General features: G+C 39.4%; 1 protein-coding gene across 1 annotated transcript in view; it reads left to right on the plus strand.

The window, feature by feature from the left end:
- Window positions 1-18348: 18348 nt before the first annotated feature.
- The window catches only part of LOC108889507 (prickle-like protein 2), a 36814-nt gene continuing 35123 nt past the window's right edge, over window positions 18349-20039 (plus strand). Inside the window, exon 1 of the mRNA XM_018685998.2 lies at window positions 18349-18964. The gene's annotated coding sequence lies outside the window, so the exon portion shown is untranslated. The remainder of the gene's footprint in view (window positions 18965-20039) is intronic.

Consider the following 20039-nt stretch of genomic DNA (forward strand, 5'->3'; position numbering starts at 1 on the left):
TAAAAAGTATTGTCCTGTAGGTATTTGTGGAAGAACAAGTGTTCTAAATACCTGAGATAACACTAGAAATGATCAAACCCTCTTCCCTCGTCAGGAGAATTTTGTGTTTTTGCTAACTCACTGCTATGAAAGACTACGGCATGTCTCTCAAGGCTACAGAGTCTGACAGCTACATTTGAGGAGCCTGAGGTACAGCCTTAGAGTTGACTGAAGTCTGCTAGTTAGCCAGCGTTGCCTGCAGAAGCAGCAGGACCAGGATGCCTCAAGTCTGCACATTGAATTACATGGGGGGTGTGATGATTGGCATAGCAACTGGCCTGCTGGGAAATTGACTGTGGGAGAGCGGGAATTGTATGACTTTGTCCACATGACCGGCTAATGCAGGTGAGGAAGAGCATCGATGCATAAAGATCAAACTTCCTCCTGTTCACATTGTCAAAAAAAGACAAGATATGAAGCTCATTTTAAAGACATTTAAGGTGCTTTTCAGCAGCATGACAAAAAATAAATAAAGTGGCCAAATAGAAGCTACAAAAACACTCTCAGGCAGCCAGAGAGGGGTTAATATCTGTGCCAAATTTCACATTCAGCAGGTGTTAGCCCCATTTATTTCTATATATCCTGTTCAAGGCCAGACTGTTGTGCTGTTATTCCACTTCACGTGGGCAAGACATCCACCAGTGCAGACACTGCTGTATTACTGACAGACATGATCTTGCCATCTTGCCATGCAGCTAGCATGGCTAAAATAATAATGTTAAGGAAGATATCTGAAATCATGCACATCATCATCAGATTATCAGTAACAGGTCACTGTTTCAATCATAAGTAATGTTCAAGCTGACTGATCCCTTGACAGAAAAATATTCAAAATCAATTTTAATAACTGTATTTTATAGTAAAATAAATTGGCTTGGCTCAGTCAATATATCATCAAACATATAAAAGTATTCTGCTGGAAAACCCTGTTTGAGTCAGGCTCTAAAAATGCCATATATTTGCTGGATCCAGCTTGTCAAATTGTAAGGATTTACAGTGTTTTTGTGTTTCATAATGTTTTTATTGCTGGTTGGGCAAAATAAGCAATTTGGGGACAGCTTCTTGGAAAATACTGGTAATTACTTTCTGACATTTTATTCAAGTCACTTTCATTGACAGAGCCTTAAATCGCAAATGACCAACTGGCTTTACAAAGGGCTTTACAATCTGTACAACACATGACACCTGTTAACCTTGAGACTTGTTTATCGACCAGATTAATGCTAAATAACAATAATAATAACAACAATGAAAATAATTATTAGTTGCAGTTCTACTTCAATCAAGTCAATTTGGTGGTCTTCATAATCTGGCCCAGCTCACACTCTGCTGGTCATTACTGCTTCTGTGTTTTGTTATGCAGTTTGCTTCTACTGGCTACACACAGCTGCTGCTGTTGACGCCTTCTCCAGCCTCACCTCCTGCCCCGTGTTTTGGTTTCTTATTAATCATACATTCACTGGCATTTCTTGCCTTGTGCATTATGTATATGCCATATCTCAGTGATACGTGTCTGCTGAGCTCTGTTCTGTTACCCTCTGCATTTTCTGCTGCTTGAATGCAGAGTGGAGCATCCTTTCTTTCCATCAAATACAAATATAAAGCCATTTGTAGCTATAAATGGTCTGGCCTTTTTGATGCAACCTGGTTCTGAATTATTAATTCTTACTGCGTGCTGACAGCAGACACAGCCAAATATAAAAAAGTCAAACATGACAGACTAAGAATAAAAAAACATAGAAAACATGTTTACATTCCGTTATCCAATCAGTACGTCAATGAGCAGAAAATAAGGTGTTAATCCTGCATTAGCCACATGATGGATTAACATTTTCCAACCCAGACAATGAAAGAGAATAGCTGCACACACAAATGCACACATGTACAAGTGCTTGAATCACCCTCCCTGCCTTTGGAGATGCTGATTATTTCCAACAAGGACGGATATATTTTTCAATTTTAACTTCTCTCTGTCTGCCTTCGAAAGGGAAATGTGCTAAACAGAACGCCTTGTGTGTTTGTGTGTGTGGTGGCTGATAAAAGCTGGATCAGATGAATATTTATTGTTTATGTGTTTGCGTCTGCTTGCGCGTTTGTACATGTGTGTGTAGCGAAAGACTCGTCTCTCTCGTCATAAATGAAAGCTGCACGGCATCTTGTGATGTCTGTGGTGATTACCACTGTTATTCTGGACACAATACGCAAAAACACTGTGCAAATGCACTGTACACATTCACATCTTTTTCACTCCCTCATGTATAAACACACACAATTGTGCTCCTTCTTTTTCAGCCTACTCGCTCACTTAATGACACAGCCAATATTAGATAATTCCTCTCAAATGATGTTGCCTAAAATATGATAGGCCCATCAGTAATCCCTGCAAGGCTTGGAATAGAACTGAATAACCCGAATGCTAACATGATCATCCAGTACTTAGTTGCATAAGTGTTGCTGCTTGCATACACAGAGTGGTTAAGTGCTGCTGTCCTTCACCCTTGTTCTCAGTTCTTGTGAATTCTGCTGCTGCACAGTTAAATCTCTGTACTTTCAGATCTGTTTGTTGCTTGTCGAGGAAGCTCCTGGCACAACACCTCCCCAAAGCTCTGCACTCATCCAGGAGAGACAGAGCTCCTCACTGTCTGCTGAAATGACAGTGTCTTACAGATCATGGCCAAACAGTGTGCTCATGTCTGCTGAGCTCAGGGTCTTACTGAGCACCAGTCTGCCAAGTTTAATATCCCAGACACCCACCATATGAGCTCTAACCAGCAACACAGCCTTGATTCATGCCTCGCTCTGGCCTTATCCCGGCTCTCATCGGGGCCTGCAACAACCAGCGGTGGGTTTATACACCATGTTCAGTGAATAAAGGTCTTACTGTTGGTTTTGTTCAACCAAATATGAAACAACTGATTTTCACTGGATCACGTGGCTCAAAAGTGTTTGGCAGAAGAACACAGCAAGGGTGCTGTGATAAATCATGAGGCATAAGAGAATAAAATAAAATACAGCACAGCAATCCCTGCATTCCTTCATCTGTTGTTTTCATACTAGTTAACACTGCCACCTATCAAATCCATCTGATATAGTTAATTAGGTTCAGCATATACTTCAAAAATGGCAAAAGAAGAGATAAAAAAAAAAGAGACAAAAAGCTGATATGTGATTGATGGCACTTTTAGCACAAATGCAGACCTCTTCTACAGCAATAGAAGCAACTGTACAAGTAATGTAACCCCCTGAACAGCAAATCCTCCTGTGCTAAATGTTTAGGCATTTTTTTTAGTTTAGGGAAGTCTCTGGAGCAAACATTTTTAAAGAAATTTATCTGAGAGGATTTATCGTCACTTAAGCCATTCCCCATGGTGGAAGCTGCCTGGGCGTCTGTGGTAGTACGGTCCTTTGATGTCAGCTAGCACAAAAAACATTTACACAGCTACATTAAAAATTGTTTTTCCAAGTCCTTCAAAGCGATGATAAGAGATGCTGATATGCACAACAAAGAGTGTTTCACTCAAAGCGGAACTCACACTGGTAGATTGAAAGCTGATCACAGCAAATTTGTAGCTCTGGTTGCAAAATGTAATGTACCTTAATTAGCATGATACTGTAACTGTAATCATGACAATACAACGGGTTACCACAGCCGAGCGTGCGGGGCCTGTATGAAAATCATATGACTGGGCCTGTTGCCCAATCCAAATCTTAAGGCTGGCAAACTGACAACGCGTCTACATGCAACAGACGATTACTAGACCTATTATTAGAGGTATGCGATATGGATCAAATCCTCCATAACGGTGTATGTAATTTTATAATCAATAGACAATCTGTTATGCATGAGATAACCTGTTTTTTGGCTCATCCAGCAAATTGAATACGTAACAAATCAATTCACACCTCATCGTGGCACATTCATATAAAATCCAATATCTGTGAATCAGTCCAACTCACTGATTTGCAACTTTGACTACAATGGCCCAATAAAAGCAGAAACATGAAAAGGATATCTTGACATTTTGGTAAAACCAGTAGACAGCAGAGAAACCTACTCTACATATTGTTGTATTGCCTAACTCTATGTATTACCAATAACAAACATCTCAGTAGATCATACTAGTAAAAATGAATTAGACACCAGCACAGTGCCTTTAAGCAAACAAGCTATGAGCAACGTATGACCAACAATAAACTCACAGCACAAACACACCAGGTGCCACATACATAAGTCACAGCATGACAGCAATTGACAGCTTGACAGCAATTGACAGCTTGACAACAATCGACAGAGGATCATTAAAGCAGACAACACCTAAACAGAATAAACACAAAAGCAGGTACTGTCTGACTTTTCTCAAAGAATAATTCAAGCCAAACTCACGACAGGTTGTTTTCTCAACACCTACACTGTTTTGAAGGACTGAGTGGCATTTAGTCTTATCATACAATACTGTGTTTTAGGTACTTTAGATGTGTAGATTCTTATTTATCACACAACACCATCAGGTCTGATCGGTCTCAAATTCATTCTGCAGCATGACAACAACCCTCAAACATAAAGAATTATCTTCAGCAACAAGGAGAACATAGAGCCCTGGAACAGAGCCCTGATCTCAACTTTATGGAGTCAGTGTGGGATTATATGAAAAGACAGAAGACACAAAGACAGGTTAAATCCACCAAAAAAAACTGAGACAAATTCTCAAAGATGCTTAAAAATAATCTGCTTGCCAAGCATGTGCACAAGGAGAACTGGTGCTGACTGAAAGGCAAACACAAATCAACAAATGTTGATTTGCCCATCTGATTATTTTATTCAGTTCGGTAAATAAAAGCTATTTATGTCATTATTTTTGAACGAATCCCCACTTTATTTTTAGCACCTAAGATTTTTTCACAGTACTGACTCTTGAGCACTCGATAAACATTTTGTATAAACGTGATAAACATTCTGCTCACTCGCAGATTCGTCACTTCCGACGACCATCTTTGTTTAGTTAAACAAAAGTCTCAGATTAAAAATCACGTTTACTGTGCTGCAGACGGAATTTAATTCATGCTGAGAATATTAGAGAAACGTCGTCAAAACAGTGTTAGGTGTTGTCAAACAACTAGTTACAGCGGGGCACTCCCCCAAACTTGTAGCAAACATTTTGGCTAACGGTAAACTCACCGTCAGCCGACCTGGTGGACCTTCCTCGTTAGTAGCCTCCTCCTCCTCTTCCTCATCCTCCTCACTTTAATATCATTTGCGTTTGGAAACGTCTTCCTCCACTTGACTTATTTATACTTTTAACCACTATTTATGCTGTAGCTGTTGTACTCCTTTCCACGCCGTTTTACTTCTGCACACCTGCAGGAGGGCGGTATCCATTGTGGTTTTTAATAACGGGCTACAAACCAACGTGAAAGGTGCATGTCGCCGCCTACTGTGCTGGTGTATGTAACATCATGACTGGATTTTAAACCTGGTTCCTTTCAATATTTAGCCCTCTGAATCTATAATTGTTTGCTCCCTATCTCAAACATACCTTTGATGCACCACTCCCTTTCCATCTTTTCCCTCCACACCGAATTTGCAGTCGGTGTAACAGTTTTCATGCAGTTTCAAGTCTTGCATTTATCTGACACCATCTCTTTCATGATGTTTAATACAGCACAGAGGCCAGTTTCACAATCTTAGCCTTGAAAAAAATAACATTACTTTTGCAGTAATCTCAACATCAATTGTTATCATCCAAAATTTGAAAAGTGTCTTGTTTCTGATTAGACCAAGGCAACTAACCACAGGCTCAGTCTTAACCATACCACATACTGTAAATGTTTTTAACTTTATTCTGTTGTTGTGCAAAAGCCGTCTGACATAGGCCCAGTTTGTGAGGTACAGAGGCAATCACAGGCTTCTCTAAAAGAAAAATAACCAGAAATGTTTAAAAACCCACAAGGTCGTTTAAAAACACTTACGGCTGTTTGTATTTTATTACGAATTCTCAAAGACTCTTTTAACCGTCTGGATGAAAAATGTTCCATCCATCTTAACATAAAAATGATTTTAATCAAGAGATTGTGACTCTGTTTCCTATCCAGGTAGTCGCTGGGCTGCCATCTTTGTTTTGATTCAGACACAGAGGCACAAAAAACAATCTTTTTCATCATTCAGCAGATGATGATATTTCATCTAAATGATTAGAATAGTCTGTAGGGATTCTGGAAACACATTCTGAACAATGGTTAATGTTTTTACACAACCTGAGAGGTTTTTTTTTTTTTTTTTTTTTAACCGTTAGAGAAACCAAACCAAATCAACCACCGTGTCTCAGTTGGATGTCAATCCACAACAGGCACAAACTGGGGTTTAGGCCAGTGCACTGTTTAATTTTTTTTCAATTTTTATTCAATCTCAATGAAGAAAATTCCACTTACTGGCTTTGTCTTTCAATCACATCTCATGGTCTTCCTGGGTGGATGCTACATGGAGGAAGATTATAACTCTTATTCAAGTCATTTGCATCAAACGGTGGCAGCCTCCTTGATCTTTCAACTGTCCATTGCCTCCTGGTTAATGACTCTGACCCTCTTCACAGGTGTATACATATATATATATATGTGTGTGTGTGTGTGTGTGTGTGTGTGTGTGTGTGTGTATTTTTTGTCAAACTAATGTAATCAATATTCTATTAATGCTCATTACATGATCATAGCCCAAAGGAAAAAAGAGTGCTTCCACCTCATCCTCATTGGATGTGTGAGAGGCTGGGAGAATATGTGGTTAATCCTGCCTATAGTTCTCTCTCTACTTCCCAAAATAGGAAATTGTAATGAAATTCAGAAATGGCTATGATTGAGACAGCCTATTTGGCAGGGAATAGGACTGAGCTTTTCCACGTCAACAGTGTCATATGACCTTTCCACTCCCTGGATCTAACAATGTTAGAGTGACTTGCCCCCCCTCCTTGCTTGATGAGGTAACATCCTACTGAAGCTGTTAATCCATGACAGTCATGGAGACATGCCTGAGAGCGGACAGAAATAGAAATGCAAATGGTGACAGTTTCATAACTCCTCATATAGACATCATTATCCCGACGTGTTTACCTTTATCCTCTCGTGCACAGTGCAGTGTAGAAAATGTATCCAAATTTATTTTCATGGCTTTCATCAATCCATCGTGCTTAATTAAACTGGTTCATACAGAACATGCAGGCAGCTTCCACTGTATGAAGGCCACATCATTCATTGAGCACTAAAATGTATGAGGGCTTTGTGTTTCTTTTTTTTTTTTTAATTCAATATCATGCCATAGGTGGGATGGAGGGTTTGGAGTTGCATCTAAACACACGCTGCATATGAGACCCAATCAGAGGAGATTTACTGCTCTCACAGAACAGGCAAATGGCTGTGTGATAAAATCAGCAATCTGATCCACAGATGTGACTTTCTCTTTTACAGTACTTCGCAGCACAGTGGATTTTTTCTGCATCACTTAGAGGTTTCTGGTTATGCTGGTGTGGTTTTGCAGTTTGTTGAGCTAATTTGTGCATTTATAGCGTAAAGTTGGGTCTTTGTAGCTTTGCTTTTATCAGATCTACTAGTGGACTTGTGGCCAGAGATGAGAGAGGGAGGCAGACTAACATCTAATAGCCCCCCTGTGTGTGTTCCTTGTGATGGTGGCATCTTGTAAAAATGGTAACAGATAGGTGCAGGTTAGAGGGCAGACTGCACACGTTGCCCATGTGGTTCCCATCTCATCTATTGAACATGTTGTCATTAAGTGTCTTATCTAATTACCTCCAGCCAAAGTGGATGTGGCAGATCCACAAGGTTCCTCCTCAGGGCTGCACACTGTTGATATAATACCGTGGTGATAAATACAAAGGGAGTTATGCACACAAGACCATACAATGTGTACAGTTGCTTTCAGTGGAGGTTAAGGAACAAATCAAAGTGGTTAGACTGACTCTTTTGAATCACGACAGATGGAAAACAGCACGGGATGAAGCAAGGAAAACTTCAGAAAGAAAAACAGCTGGAGACCTTGCCTATCATTCTTGCGCTATTCATTTTAATTTCATTTTCCTTGAATGCAAGATCTCCACATAAAGGTTTCTTTTTCACTTCAGTGAAAAGGCCAGAGTTTCACAAAGAATCTACTATTGAGATTTTCAAGCTAAGCATAATAAAGACACAGCAACGCAGTGTTAACTGCATGTTCAATGCCACGTATGTATTTTACTGCACCCTGTAACTGTATTTTCAGTGCCTTCCTGCAGAGGATGGTATTCATTTTTATGTGGATGTTTGTGTTGTTTGTTGTTTTTGTTTAGTTTTTTCCTTAAGGGATAAAAAAAAGTGACAGCTCAGTACCCAGGGAGTTGTGATAAAGAACAGTAACATATAAAGATGTCTGCTGGTTGACATCATCTCCTCTACGACATTATAACATGAAGTCTCCCCGGAGGAGGGCTGCTTATCAGCCAGGGTCTCTAAAGGGGACAGGTGGACATGGGAATATCTGGAGGAGATGGATGTGAATAGATTTTAAAAGGATGAAAGATGTGGGAATGGGCAAGCAGGGAGAATCATGTTTTTTTAGAGCAAGGAGAAGATGCATGTTTCAGCTTTCCTCTTTTTTTTTTCCTTTTTTTTTTTTGCTAGCAAAGATTTAGTTGTGCTCATGCACTGTGCGTCCAAGGTTTTTGCACAAACAGACATCTAATTCTACCTAAATCTTCTTTTTTGAATTGTATGTTGTGACCCCAATGCCTTTTCTGGCCCATGAAAGTGGATTTGACTGGAAGTGACTTTCTTCCTCCTGTATTGTCGCTGTGCAGTTGTGTGTTGAGACACCAGGGAATCAATGGCTCATCTCCTGAAAGCTCTTAGTGGCCTTAAGCGAAAGTAGTTGTAACCAAGCATTAACCCCTTAGGCGCTGTCAGTCAGACAATAGCCTCAAATCTAACACCAAACAAAGTGTAAAACAGCACATTTTCTAATGCATATTCTCTTGACTTAAACATGAAATATACAGAAACATAATTTATAAAACTTCCTATCATGCCAATTGACATTACAAAGACAGTAACTGTGCAACATTTAACATTGAGAATAGTCGCATCCCTGCAGTCTGGGTGTAAATAGATTAGTAGCTTCAATTAAATACATCAGTGTCCATGTACCAACATGGACCCACATTCAGTTAAAAGAATATTTAATAGACTGGAATAATTATTTTCTTTAACTTGATCTCAAAGAAACTAGTTTTGTTGTAGCCTTATTAGCTTTCAGTGAAGATGTTGATATTTCAAGGAGGAAAACACAGACCTCTCTCAGCTAAAAGCAGGTATGGTAATTGGAAATGGGACACTGGGACATAATCACTCCATCAAAGTCCTGGTACACCTTGTAAATATTCACACTTTGGTGGCATGAAATAGCACTACCTGGAAATGGTGATGTTTTGTTTAGAAGGAGAAGGTCATCTATAAAAAGCAGAGCCTATCAAACTGTGTCTCAGGCCACACTTTTACAGCAAAATGTGTTTTCACCCGGAGGAAATAAGTATTTTTCATGTTTGTGTATGTTAGGTTTTCTGGGATGGGGGGAGGCAGATCCTTCACCCTTTCAACAGTAGTGTGAATTGTATCTGGTCTCAGCTGAATAGTGGCAGTTATAGTGAGGGAATCTTTTGTCAGTGTTTTTGGGCTGCATGAACGCAACAGCTACAACAGACTACACCATTCTTCTTTGTTTTTCCTGGGTGACAAAGCTTAGCCACTAACAGGTTAGAACCAGATATTGTCATTATTATTCAAGGCATTACTTGACCAACAGTAACTCTAACTAGTATATTTAATGCACTGTAACATGTTTATTATGTTGAACCGAATTAACATGTGGACTTGATTTAGTGTACAGTATCTAAATTTAACATGCTTCATGTCAGGTGACAATTGGACATATTCACAGGAGAATACAGACAAAATTGGATTTTTGGTTATAGGGACAGCAATGTCAGCCCGTCTGTCAGCCAGTCAGCGGGTCCACCACTTTGTTCCAGACTTAAACATCTCAACTTATGGATGAAATACCATGAAATTTGAAACAGACACCATGGTCCCCACAGGCTGAATCCTTCAGTCTAAAGTCAGAATGGACCTTACCGAGCACCATGAGGCTGACATTTGTGATTTTAAGTGAAATAACTCAAAAATTACTGGATGGATTCATGGCACTGATAAACCTTATCCCATATTAGCATTTTACATTAACACATAACACATAAGGCTATATGATACCTGAGATTCAGAACCAATATCAAAACAATGTTTTTAATGTCTTACTTTGAGGAATATAAGCATGTTTTTCAAACCTTTTTTCCATACAAGAGTGAAACTAAATAAAATATAATGATGCCAGTTTGTGGTACTTGACAGTTTTTGAGTGCCAACAACATTTCAATCTGTACCAGATCATTCCTGAGGCTTGGTACCCTGCCCCATAAATTCAATTCAATTCAATGCAATTTTATTTATATAGCACCAAATCACAAAAGTAATCTCAAGGCACTTTTCATACAGAGCAGGTCTAGACCGTACTCTTTAAAATTGGTATTTACAGAGAAAGACCCAACAGATGAGCAAGCACTAGGCGACAGTGGCAAGGAAAAACTTCCTTTTAAGAAGCAGAAACTTCAGACTCAGGGTGGGTGGCCATCTGCCTCAGCCGGTTGGGTTAAGAAGGAGAGAGAGTGGGAGAGGGGGGGAGAGGGGGTAGAGAATAGCGAGAGAAAAACATAGCATAACACAGGTTCCATAAAATATAATAACAAGTACATTTTGAACAAAAAAGCCTTAGGAAATGAATAATTATAAACAGCAACTATACATACAATTACAAATGCAACAAATATATAAAACTTGACTTAAATAAAAATGCAGCCTAAATACTTTTACCTTTTTCCATAAATCTAAATGAGATTATATTTTTTTTTCCAGTACAGCTGTGTATTTACTTAAATGTTGTCACTGTTTGTTTTGTTATGTGACTCTGCCTGTTTTTGGAGAGAGTCTGGTTGTCAGGCCTCCTTGTCACAGTGACAGTGAGGGATGAGAGTCCTGCTTATCAGGCGGTGGGATTGGTTGTGTGATCAAATCAAAGGGCAACCAGGGTGACACAGCCTCTGTGTCTTCCTCATTATCTCCCTTCTCCATTGACCTCATCATCTCTTACCACTGCTCACCCAATGCAATAGGTCATTAGTCTATTAAAGTGTAAATAATTTTCTCACCAAGGAGCTGAATCATATCTGCAGAAACTACTAAATCACCTGAAATCAATGCATATCGAGACTTCGGGGAGTATTCATGCATCTATCCATTTTGCCCCTCAATCCACATTAAGTAACCCACAATGACAAAATTAAAATATTTTTCAAATTTATGAAAAATTCTGTACTTTGTAGAAGCCCTTTTGGCTGCATTTAGAGCTTGGGAAGTGTCTGTGAACCGCCATCTTCAGGTTTCTCCACAGATGTTCTGTGAGGTTTGACTCTTAAGGTGGACCTTATCTCCAGTCTTAGGCTACATGCACTCTGAAGCAGGTTCTCTTTAAGGACCTCTCTCTGTATTTGACTGCATTCATCCCCTCTTCTTGTTCCTGCTGCTGAGAAGCACCTTGAGGCTTCACCATAAGGATGGTAGCCAGGAAAATAGCAGTGCCTGATGTCTGCCGGACACAGTGTTTATCTGCTCAGAGAGTTGCAATTTTTTGTCACATCACACCAGAGAAACTTTATCTTCATGCTGCCAGAGTCTTTAAATGCCATTTGGCGAACTTCAAACGGGTTGTCAAATGCCTTTTACTCAAAGTGGCTTCTGTCCTGCCATTCTAGGCTGATTGATTGAGTGCTGCTGAGATGGTTCTGACAGGTTTTGTGACCATTGGGTTCTCAGTCACCTCCCTGACTAAGGCCCTTTTTGCTCAGTTATACAATTTGGCCAACTCTTGGAAGAGTCTGGGTGGTTCTAAACTTCCATTTCACAATTATTGTTATTGAAAACTCTCAACGCTTTAGAAGTGGTTTTATACCTACGCTCTGATCTATGCCTGGTCACAATTTTATCTCTTAGGTCTTCAGAAAGTTCCTTATCTAATTAATTCATTTTGCCACAGGTGGATTCCAATCAAGTTCTGTGCACTTTTCAAGGAAACTAAAAGCAAACAGGATGCACATGACCACAATTTAGAGTGCCAGCAAAAGGGTCTGAATATTTTTGTGAATGAGTGATTTCAGTTTCTGTATATGCCACTGTATATGTAACATACATATCTGTAGGCATTTGGTGTCGGCACACAAACTGTACGTGTGTTAACCCACCGAACACACATGTACACTTACAAACTCTCCCACACACTCACTTACACCTCTATAAAAGGAAAGCCTTTACGGTTGGGTCCCGACAGCTTTGTCATCCCCTGACACCGCACGGTGATGGAGGAGATAAAACTCCCATGTGTCTTACTGACAGTCCCCCAGAGCAAAGGCATTCCTCTGTAACCCCCCACCCCCGCTCAGAGCATTTAACATCAGAGCTGGTATCAGATGTGGACGTCCTCAAGGGAGCTAAGAAAGTGTGCTGTGGGTGAGAACATGACAGGGACACAGACTGAGAGAGAGAGAGAGAGTTCCACATGGGCTGCGACCACCTTGACAAACAGATACTGGTCACAATAATCTCTTGTGAATTAGATTTGACCTTTTTATTGCTTTTTTGCCTGACAGTCTGTCACCTTTGCGTCCAGTTTAAGTAGCTCTGCCCTTCTTTTCGTGACTGGTGAATCACCTCTTTTTGACACACTGTAATCACTGAAAACCTGTAACAACATGTCATCTTACCCTTACATAATGTATCTAAAGATACAATTGATCAATGCTCAGACCAAGAAGTAGCCGAGCCAATTGATATGACTGTGCCAAAAGGCCAAGGCTGCCTTTTCTAATGCCACATGGTACTGTGATCTTCAGAATTTTTAAAAAAAATTTGCTTCCATCTTGCACAATATTTTTTCTGAGCATAAATAAAATTCTGAAATATCTTTGATAGTATGAAGTCTTTCTGACACATTTCCTCTCCAAAAGTTGTTCAATTATATGTCAAAGATTTGAGAAACATTACTCCATTAATATTGGGCTGTCCAGTAGGATGAGTAATGTCTTCACATCCCAGCTGATATTTTCAAGTCTCCGTTGTAAATGTCAAACACAGACCTATGTGGTTGTCATGCCATCTATCAATCTCATTTAGATACAGCTGCTTTTTTTTTTTTTTACATAGTCCAGTATTGTGTGAGTACGGATGAGAAGTGAACTGCTCCCTGCTATTTATTTGACTAAGAGCCAAACATTTTCCTCTTAATTCTTACTTAAGTCCATGTGCTGCTCAGCTATATTTCTAAGATGAAGCAGAAACAGCTGTGACACATTTTGACTGAAGTCCTCTCAAAGTTTGCACACCTGAAGTGAGACATTTCGTCCTCAGGAGTCAGACACACACAAATGAGTTGTACACCTCAAGCCATTTATCTAGCAGCTGCACAAATCATTGTCATTTTTTTTTTTTTTTACTGACTTTGTGGACTAGAGGCATTTCAGACAGACGTCAATGCGACATTAATCTTCTGTGACAAGTTAACTCGAGACAGTTTGTCTGAAGAGAGCAGCTCTAGCCCTGTGATGAGCTTTTTCAGAATTATGCTTTAGTATTAGTGGTCATTCTGCTGTGGTGGAGAGTATGTACTCAAATACTCTACTTTTAAAGTACTTATTATTTTATACTTCTGCTTTCCTGCATTTCAAATGGATGTACTGTACTTTTACTCCACTATGTTTATTTGACAGCTATAGTTACTGTGCAGATTGAGATTTTATATTATAAACATACTATCAGTGAATAAAATACAAAGCTTTGTTGAAGATAACACAAGGTGTTCCCAGTCCTTTCAGATTGGTCACCTTATATAAAAGGAGCAACAGGGGTGTAGTTTGGGCCCTTCATCACATTTCACCTGTTTATGAGTTGTTTTCAGTTCAACCAAGGATACATTTCTCCTCTGATTTTATCACATTATTTATTTACATATCTGTTTGTGGCCCAAATTGGTCAACTTATGAAGTATTCAACAAAAAAGCAACATTGGAATTTAAAAAGTTTTTTGAAAACTAAATCTGAATATAAATCTGTGCTGCAGGGTTGTTTTTTTCTTCTTTTATAACCCATTAATCATCTCATGAACCCTCAGATTTATCTTGTGGCAGGAGCCCAAGCCCTTGGCTGAGAACCAGTGGACAAATCTACTGAACTGTGTACACAGTGGTAAACACTAGCTCCATTATTGACATCTAATAATGTAATATATAATAATATATCACTTACAGAGGACATCTTACTGCTTATGTTTACTTTTGGTGCTTAAATGACACTAATACCTCAGTAGGACTCTGAATGCAGAAGTCATTTTACATTGTTGTATTGGTACTTTTACTCAAGTGAACGATCTAAATATTTGTTCCACTACGGTCATTCTGACACTGTAGTTATTATTTCACCATACATGTATGTCTTGTTGTGGAAGTGCTTTCTAAATGAGGAGAATCATTGCATCCTCATTGTTTATTCCTTCCCCTTCTTTACTGTATTCACTCACACCGAATAGCTATACCAAAATGAATAAATTTTGCCCCCTGTCATAGTAATTTTTTGTGCAGAAAATTGATATTTGAGGAGGAATACAATGTTAGGAATCAGCGCAGCTCAGATATTCTATTATTCGCATCTGATGGCAAAATCTATTTTCAGCCAGCAGCAGAAATTCATGGAGAGGAAATGGCTTTAACAGCGACACCGCAGCGTTCCTTTGAGTCATATGGAACAGGCTCCTCACATGCCTCTCCTTCTATTGTTCTGCTCTGACACGATCAGCTATTGATCTCTTTTACTTCTCTGTCCCTCCGTTTACCTCGTCTCTATTTCCTCACCTTCACACCCTTTGGCTCAAATCATTTCTCCTGCTGGACCAGAGATGACAGAAATTCATTTGGATGTGTGACCCTGGCAATAGACCACCACAGTTTTGGATCTACAGTCGTTAAAACAATTTTTGTTGGCAGTTATTAAGTTACCTTTATTGCATTATGTGCCCCACGCTTCACAGATGTCCCACATCTTATCTGATTTTCTCTAAGTCTGAGACCAAATTAAATCTTGTCTCGACCATAAGTGCTGTTCAAAATTGATTTCCAGTGTAACCCTCGAAAATAACCCATTTATTCAGCAAGCAGGATGTCGATCAAGATTACTAACAATGTTTGAGGATTTTAAATAACACGTCCATGAATATTTTTCACTTCTTTATATCACCCTGCCATAAATCCAGTCTGGGCAGCGGAAGGTGATGATGAATGGTTTTGAGGTCACAGGGTTGAGTTTCAGTGGTCTTGTGGATGTTATCTTGATATTTATTATACTCTTGTTTTCTTAATGTTCTTAGGAGGTCAGACAGAAACAAGGTTGGAGCCTAACTCAAATTCTTACAGGAGCCCTTAAAGGGATATTCCCCCTATTTTACATGTCAAAGTCTGTTTACAGGTCCTGTTGGGGAGTACTATGGCACTATGTGAGAAAAGTTGTATAAAGCCTTTTGTGGCTCCAGCAGGGAGCTGTGCAAAATCTGATAAACTGCCTCAAGTAATGTGTTAGTGTTGGTTGGGATTGCAGGAAGTTTCAAAAGAGGGATTAGTCTTTATACATGTTTACCAAAAGGTGCACAGGAGAAAACATAGCACAAAATAAAAAATATAATACATACATGTGCTGCATATATACAGTACCATGCACTCACAGAAGAATCATCCAACCTTCAAGGCTGAACAGTACCACCTTACCTTTGAGTATTTCTGTAAATTGTCTGTTATTTACTCTTACTTGTTTACAACCGTATGTTGTAAGAGTAAGAAAAAAAAGAAGAATGCGGGTATTTAAAAAGCCTCCCTTTTAAGTCTTGAATTTAGGAGGATTGTCTGGGGTCTCAAGATTTGGTCTATTATGTACACTATACTGATCTTAAATGTACATTATAGTTAGAAATAAAATGGGATACTGGTATGTTTCTCATGGAGATGGTGTTTAAAATGCTATCAGAGGAACAACCTTTACACATTTAAACATATATTAACTAGTCTTAATACTTTCCTCCTCCTGAAACCTGGGTACTATCTGCAAAAAAGGGCCACTGGTTACCAGGCTCTTTTTCTGATGTGGATGTAAACTACGTGAAGTTAAAAGCTGAGTCAGCACTTAAACCCCAGAGTCATTGTTTCATTTCAAAATCCAATATCCTGGAAAACAGAGCCAACACATCAAAGAAAAAAAAAGTGTCACTATACTACTACTTTCTGACTGTGCTGTGTAAAGTAATCATTGAAGTCTTATGAAAGAGGATACCAAAGCCACAAGGACCTTCCACTTCCAAGATATGTCACTATGTGTCCTGCTCACTTGTACATGTCTGCTCATTTTTTCTTTTCCTGTGTTGTTGATTTGCTTTGTTTTCGCCACACTGGCTATGTACTGCAGCTAAATATGAATGTCGCACTCCATCATAGAGCTTAAAAATATGAAGTTCACACACACTTAAGTTATAAAAAATGATCCAACTTTATTGTGAGGTTTATACTGAAACTATAGCTGCCATAATGAACTCTGCTACAGCTAATCTTACAGATATCTAATAGATATCTAATTAGTTTTTCATTATGAAAAACTAATTTCACTTTCTGTAACTTCAAGTGTGTTTGCTCATCACAACCTCACAGAGCCAAATGTGTCATCTTTGTATGCCTTCTTTTGTTGGACCAAGGAGAAGCTGGGACTAGAGAATATTTGGCACAGATTCACTATTTGTGCTTGAAAAATGATGCGTAGTTGGTGATTATTATTCTGTCGATCAACTTATCATTTCAGATTTATTTATTTTAAACCAAATATTGGATACACAGATGACAATAGTACCATTTAAAAAGTAATATATGTTGGAAGTTAGAAGTTGTGGTCAACTTTAAATCAAAAACCAGACTTAAGAGGACTGTTTCAGCTATTTACTTTAAGATCAGTTGTGTTTACCAGCAAATCACAGGTCTGCCCTTTGACTATGACCTAGCTTCATCAATGATGACATGCTATACAATCCCAATTTTTATGCAAAGTTTGGTTGTTTTGTTCAAGGTTTTTTGTTAGTGCTCTCCTCTCTCTGATTTGAAGTAGGTGAGTAGGCGAAGCAACTTTTGAATGTGAGTCTGATGAGGATGGCCACTGTCAATCAGATAGACAGTCCCGATGAAGTGCTTTTTCTACATTTAAATTTGATTGTTACTTATATTGTCACCACTATTTAATGTGATATAAAAATACCTCAAAGGTTTTGAGCTTTTCATTCATGTTTCTCACCATCACATTCCTGGGGAAGTGTTGACTTTTATCACTAAAGCTGTTTTTCTTTTTAGCAGAGTTGCTTATTATTTGTGCTGATGATACAACCAGAAGAGCTTAATGTCCAGCCAAGCCCTGCTCCAAATGCCAGCCAGTCACCAAACACTGGCTGTCCAGAAGATGAACAGGAATTTAACTCCTGGAGCCTTGGATGCACCAAAATAACCCTTCCCACTTCACTACACAGAGAGGCACTTGCCACAGCAGGCAGCACGCACTGTTCATCAGCACGTTAGTAACAGATTTGCACAGTGCAGTAGTATAATGGGGACTTTGTGCTCTGTTTTAATAATATACCTTCATTTTCCCAGGAAAGTTACCAGGGTCAGATCTTACTGTACTCAAATATGGCTGCAGCCTTGATAGAATGAATCATGTACCACAGTGAGTCACGCCACACAAGTGATGCACTGATGAATTCTGTATATTTTTAGCCATATATTGTCTTTATGCTGTATGCTTTGTAAGTAGTTGCTCATTAGAAATTATATGAAAGAGAGTGCTCTGATGTTATGTTTTTGTTTTTAAAAATTCCAGTCGCAGTCGTTCATCAACTACCACCTGACCTTCCCCATCCATAGCAAAGTATGTCAAGACCTCCCAGACAATTTTCCATTTAATTTTCATTTCCTCGAAACAGGAGCACATAAATACTCCTGTTATTCTAATCAGAGGCTGTGTGCCACCGTGCGATTGGCTGATGCCTGATGACTCATTTCAACAGGCTGGTGTGGGGCTGGCAAGAAGAAGGGGTGGGTGAGCGGGTAGGTGGTGGTGGTGGTGGTGGTGAAAAAGGGGGGAGCAGGAGGTGGGAGTAAAGCTTTCTCCCACCCACCCGTACGCTTGTGTGCGTTGTTGTTGCGAGAGCATGCTGTCTCTCTCTCTCACACACACACACAACATAAATACTTGCAAAGGGACTTAATCTATATACTCTTTCTCACTCTTATCTCCCCAGCCATGGTTGCCTGTAGCCAGACTTGAGGAGAGACACAGAGCCTAGAGGAGAGAGAGAGAGAGAGGGAAGAAGAGAGAGTGAGAGAGAGAGGGAAGAAGAGAGAGAGTGAGTGAGAGAGAGAGAGAGAGACTTGTGCTGATCACAGAGTCTGCAGCCCCCAGCCTTCCCTCCGTTACTGCTGCTACAGTACGTGTGAAAGGCAGAGAGGGAGAGGCAGCGGAGGCAGAGCTGGTGTTTGTCTCTAAGACTTGGAGCGCTGTGAGCTGTGCAGTACAGAGCAGAGCAGAACAGAGCAGAGCTGAGCCAGTCAGTCCTCTAGTATGTGTCCAGTGTGAGCGACTCCAGTCCAGTCCCTGCGCACCTCTGCCGCTATCTGAGCAGCATCACACAACAGGACTCTGACACCAGCCACACAAACAGGTGAGTCTCAACAGCCTCATGCTGAAATACTCTCAGCTGTGTAAAGCCAATTTGGCTTGACTATTCATTATTATTATTATTATTTTAACTGATGATTGTGTATTTTACTGCTGTCATTAAAAATAATTGCATATTACTCACATTAATATAGATTGCTGAAAGTTTTTCCTAAGAAATGAGGTGTATCCATCATTAGTGTGTGTGTGTTTGGATGTGAAGGGTGGGGGTGTTTTTTTTCTTATTCTTTTTTTTTTTTTTTTTTTTTTTTTACATGTATGTTTATATGCGTGTTACTTTGTGTGAAGGCTTGTTTACCTCATGACTGACAAGTGAAAAAGACCACTGGGACTTGGGGGGAAAACATCGCCTCTGATAGGAGCGAATGTGTCTGATTTCATCCCCGTTTCCCCATGTGTGAATCCATGTGTCCCTGAAAGAGAAAGTGGGTGGAGTGGGAACTGTTTCAGCTCTGCCACTGTTATCTCAGTCTTGTTTAGAAACAGAGAGAGAAAAAAAAAACATGAAGAAGAAGACTGTGCCAGCTCATATGCTGCGCTTTAGGTGGACTAGAGTATTTGATGGAATGCAGATTGTGCGTTTATTTCGGCTCGTGTTGTGTGGACACAGCAGTTTATCGACAACTGTCAGGAAAATCTGCAGGTGTTTACATTTCAGATTTACACTGTTTTTCTTGAGCTTTGTGTGAGCCTTTTGTCTCAACTGCGCAAGAGAACGACTGCATCCATCCCTAATTGCTGTAGCACTGACAGGATGCGATCACTGTGGAATAAGATTGCAACAATATCCTCATTTCAAAGTCTAATCCATTACATAATAAGGGATTGAATCAAAGATCTGTCTAATGAGCAAGATTATGTGTGGCTCTTTTTTTTTTCTATATCATATACAAAGGACCATGTGTAGTGAATCTAGAATAAAGTTGTAATGTTAAATGGTATATTTTGTTGCCCATATGCTGTTTTTGGCATCATATATAAAAGTGATGTCATAGTTTGAATTCATTATATATATATATATATATATTTCAACTAATCACTTTGGCCAACTAATTATT

This window comes from Lates calcarifer, linkage group LG6 (assembly GCF_001640805.2).
Source record: "Lates calcarifer isolate ASB-BC8 linkage group LG6, TLL_Latcal_v3, whole genome shotgun sequence".
NCBI classification, from domain to species: domain Eukaryota; kingdom Metazoa; phylum Chordata; class Actinopteri; family Centropomidae; genus Lates; species Lates calcarifer.